Source organism: Silene latifolia, chromosome 6 (assembly GCF_048544455.1).
Source record: "Silene latifolia isolate original U9 population chromosome 6, ASM4854445v1, whole genome shotgun sequence".
In the NCBI taxonomy this organism is placed as follows: domain Eukaryota; kingdom Viridiplantae; phylum Streptophyta; class Magnoliopsida; order Caryophyllales; family Caryophyllaceae; genus Silene; species Silene latifolia.
Window position 1 is genome coordinate 75,293,488 of NC_133531.1, and position 5,040 is coordinate 75,298,527.

General features: G+C 39.0%; 1 long non-coding RNA gene across 1 annotated transcript; it reads left to right on the top strand.

Moving 5' to 3' along the window:
* Window positions 1-4,259: 4,259 nt before the first annotated feature.
* On the top strand, window positions 4,260-4,782 carry LOC141658799 (uncharacterized). Its single transcript, XR_012549435.1, has 3 exons — window positions 4,260-4,341; window positions 4,471-4,566; window positions 4,715-4,782. It is a non-coding gene; the product is annotated as an uncharacterized LOC141658799 (long non-coding RNA).
* The last annotated feature ends 258 nt before the right edge of the window (window positions 4,783-5,040 follow it).

The following is a 5,040-nucleotide window of genomic DNA, read 5'->3' on the forward strand; positions in this document are numbered from 1 at the left end:
CTCGTGGGTATAAGAAAAGATCCATATTTTTTGATAAACTTCCATATTGGCCGACTGGAGGTCGCATTGCCTCGATTTCATGCACATTGAGAAAAATGTCTGTGATAATATTATCAATACCCTTCTTAATGTTCCTGGTAAAACAAAGGATAACGCCGCAGCTAGGGAAGATATGAAAATGATGGGTATTAGGCTAGAGTTGGCACCACAGAAGAGAGGTAATCGTACATTTTTACCGCCAGCAGCTTTTACCCTTTCACGGAATGAGAGAAAAGAGTTCTGTGCATGCTTGAATGGAATTAAAGTGCCACATGGTTATTCGTCGAACATCAAAAGCCTAGTGTCGATGCAAGACCTAAAACTCACCGGGTTAAAGTCACATGATTGTCACACTTTGATGCAACAATTACTACATGTGGCTATTCGTTCCATTTTACCTGAAAAGGTAAGATATGCTATAACTAGATTCTGTCTCTTCTTCCAGTCCATATGCGAGAAAGTCATCGATCCCGATGGCGCGGATTCATTGCAGGACCTCGTTGTAACCTCTCTTTGTCAGTTGGAAATGTATTTTCCACCCTCTTTCTTCACTATCATGATTCATCTGACCATTCACTTGGTTAGGGAGATTTTGTACCTTGGGCCCGTGTACTTGAGATACCAGTATCCTTTCGAAAGATTGATAAAAGTCTACAAGGACTATACATTTAATCGGTATCGTCCGGAAGGTTGTATTGCTGAACGCGCTATTTTAGACGAAGCTCTTTCATATTGTTACGCTCATCTCTCCCCTGAGGAGTTGATTGGCGTTCCTAAGAATCGTCATAGTGACTGGATGACCGGAAAAGGTATTAGGGGCCGGGTTGAAAAAATTGTGACACGTGAAATGTTGCATTTAGCACACATGTATGCGCTAAACAACGAAGATGAGGTGCAACCTTATATTCAACAACACAAAGATGAGCTCAAATACGATCATCAAAACAAGACCGAGAAGTGGATTCCGAACAAGCATACGAAGACGTTTTCAGAGTGGTTTAGGAATATTGTCTTACAGTGTACTGATCAAACTGGTGATGACATCTCTCCTAGGTTACTACGTCTTGGTTTAGGTCCAAATGCCAGGGTCACCTTTTACAACAGTTTTGCCATTAATGGATAAACTTTTTACACCCGCGAGCAAGATGAGTTGAGCACAATGCAAAATAGTGGTGTGAGTTCTGAATTGAGGCAATGCACTTTGCTACTTCAAAAGATAAAAAGCCTATTTGGGGAAAATGCCTTTATTATGGTGTTATTCAAGAAATATTGGTACTAGATTACATTGATTTCACAATGGCTTTGTTTCGACGTAATCGGGTTGATAACAACATCCATTGTGTCCGAAAGGATAATATGGGATTTACGTTGGTCAATCTGGGTAAGGTTGGCAATAATAAGGATGATCCTTTCATAATGGCATCCCAAGCTAAACAAGTGTTCTATGTCACCGATCCTATGGATAAGAAGTGGTCTGTTGTACTGTCTATAAGGAGTAGAAGAAGTAGTCCATCCGATAATGGTGATGATGATCGGGATGTCGTTTTTGAGGGAATGGATCACTACCACCGTATCTTTATTTCGATGATGTTGACACCGATCATGAGGACACCGAAAGCATCTATATGCGTGATGACCATGGTGAAGGTATTTGGGTTAACGAAGAAACTATGACATCCAAGAAACGCCCCGATCCTAAGATAGTTCATCGACACAAAGATATGGACGACCAACATTTTGAGTCATTTTCAGACCAATAATTTGATGGTTTAATTTATTGGTAAATCAATAATGGTCATTATATTGTTAAATAAAAATTCCCAAATTTGCATGACATGGTAAATCCTGTAGCTTAGATATGCAGTATGCATGCATGCTGGTGTTGTCTTATTTTCTTGATCATATTATTAGATGTGGATGCTGATGTTGAAATTGTTTGAATAATGTTGCAAAGATATGGTGCTTCTCTGTTATTTCGTATGTATTATTACAGTTTGGACCGTAATGGAATTACGATAATTTTTTTAAAAAAGGTTCAACAATAACAACGGTTATATTTAAATTACCCGTTGTTAATACTTTCAACAACGGGTGTAGTACCTCTACCCGTTGTCAATGATTTTTTTTACATATTTCATTTTGGCGCAAATTTGGTGAAAATATATTACAACGGGTATATTTTAACCGTTGTAATAAACTTTTGACAACGGTTGACTTTTATTGACCCGTTGTTATTACATATAATGACGGTTCTTCTTTGAGCACCCGTTGTCAATAGTTTGTCTTAATAAAAAACTAATTTAGAAACCCATACAGCATGCACACAAACACACACAACATTATTAGTTCAACCGTTGGTATCCTGAGTTAATTCTTCTCTCTTCCTCGCTTTCTACATTCTCGTTGCCGGCCGTCGCCCAATTTCCGACGCCCAGATTCCGTTGCCTTCCCTTATCATCCTGCTCGTTCTCTTTATCATCATCATCATCATCAGGTATGTTCACTTTAATTTTGTGTTTCGTCATTAGGGTTTTAAGACGATCATCTTGTTTTTTTTTCATGCATCTGTTTGTTTTTCGTCTTCTTTGTTATCTTTATCATCCCGCATCATCTACTTCACTCCTCTTATTAGGGTTTAGGATTTTAGAAGCTCAATCTGTTGTTTTAAATTTTCATTCCTATTAGGGTTTAGGGTTTTAGATAATACTCTGCATGTACGTTGTTAAGTTGTTCATTTCCTATATCATTCATATTTGGGTTTTAGGATTATCATGGGTGAAAAACGTAAAAGAAGTCAAAAGAATAATAAGCCTCGTGATAATAAGCCTGGTGAGAGGGGTGCTACGAAGTGCCGTAAAGTCCTTGTCTTTGCTATAGCCGCTAAACAACCGTTCAAAATAACATGGAGTGAGATGGGTTTCCCTCTTTGGTCCAAATGCGGGTCTTTTCTCCAGTTGGATTGGTACTTGCACAAGACAGTTTGTGCCTATCCATTTAGATGATTTTAGAAATTTGAATCCAAAATTGGCGGAGTTATACTTGGCTCGTGTATAGGAAGGCTTTATTATACCCGATGAAAGCCATGATCCGTATTTAATGCATAAGGCGGGATGTCCACAGCGGAGGAGGTGTGACGTTGCTAGGGATTGGTTGTATGTGGACAAGGCAACGGGGGAGATGCGTAAGAGCCCACCAGAAAACAAGTGTCCCACCATCAACCAGGAACAATGGGATCTTTTCAAAAAGATGAGAACTACTGAGAAGTTTCAGGTTAAATATCCTCGCCTTTTAACGATTTACCTATCATTTTTTTAATTAATGAGTCCTTTATATAATCTTTTTATTATCTCATCTACTTGCGCTTTTATATAATTATTTGAAGGCCGTTAGCAGAAGAAATCGTGCTAACATTTCATGCAAGAAAGGGAAATGGTATGGTTCTCGAGGCGATTCTGAAAAGATAGAAGAGAACCTCGTAAGTAGCATGCATTCCCCTGTGAGACTTTATTTTTTTAATCACACTTGGACTTGCATTGATACACATTTACATGTATAAATGTTACCATGTTAATGTGTAGGTGGCAAAGGGAGTGACCAACTTGGATCGGTATGTAACTTATAAAGAAGGGCACACGCCTAAAGGATCCCGGTCGCATGACAAATATGATGAGGAAGTGTTGGCCAACATAGTAAGCATTATTTTATTAAGACGAGTTCATTACTAACTTTATTATTTTAGTCACAAATATAATTTGAAGTTTATTTAATATATTATAGGACAACGTATTGAAAGAGGTAGAAGAAGGGAAATTCACTCCCAGTGGTCGTAATGACGTTCTTGCTAGAGCGATCGGCCGACCCGAACATCCAGGTCGTTTGAGGGGCGTCCCGTTACAGGTTGGAGTAACGAAATATTATGGGAAAACTGCCCAGATAAAGAAGAAAAGGAAGACTAAGTCTGAGAAGGCTGACATGGTAACATTTATTCTATTATTTTCATTTAAGTTCAATTCACATGTTATTGTTGGGATAAAAATTGCTAACACATTACATTCTTGGCGAGCAGCTTCAGTTAATGGCATTCGTACTACTAAAGCTGAATGCTGGAGGTAAGTTTCCGAAGATGAAGTGAAGATGATGGAGGATGTCATTTCTAAAGGGGGTAATAATAAGGTACAACAGATTGGTCAAGAGGCCGCTACTACCTTGGCAATACATGAGAAGGAAGTATCGGTCAACGAGATTCAGAAAGATCAGGTACCTAATAATGCTTCTGAAGTTGTAACAACTAAAGCCGATCAGGTACCTAATACTTCCTTTTTTTTTTTTTTTTTTGGGTAAGATCAGGGGGTGTGTTCCCTGCCAACTCTAATGCTATGCCAACTCTAATGTTATAACTTCTGACATGGTGCCATTGGTTAATTTTATTAGGTAAATAATGGGTCTGAAAAGGAGATGCAACTTGAGAAGACGGCTGATGGAAAACAGCATACATCCCCTTCAAGTCAGTTCCCTGTTTTCAGTAAGGTATGCATGAAGTGTTTAATTAGTTAAATTTATATGAATGTTGAAGTTTGTGCAAAAATCGGCCTGAGACAGAAAGCGTTTTTGCAAAATCTTTTGAATGCTGAAGCGTTTTTGCAAAGATATAATAATGTATGTGTATATTCTTCAGGCCGTAAACAAGAGGCCAGTTATTCTTGCTGACCCTAAAACCGAAAAGCCACATGTGCGTGTTGGCCGCGGTCTCGTAGAAATGCACATCAAATCTGCGGCGCCGAAATCGTAGTTCATGGCGAAAAACTTTTGCCGAATCATACCAAAGTAGAGATAACTACAGTTACCACGCCATGAAAACTTGCAACCGCTGTCCCGATTCGTGACGACATTACCATTCTGGGAGATGCGCTTGGAAGTTTCATCCAATGGCCTGAAACTCACATCTACTTGGCTCGGACGTCTCCGCCTCAGAAGCGGAAAGCAGTTGGGGTTAGAAGAAAT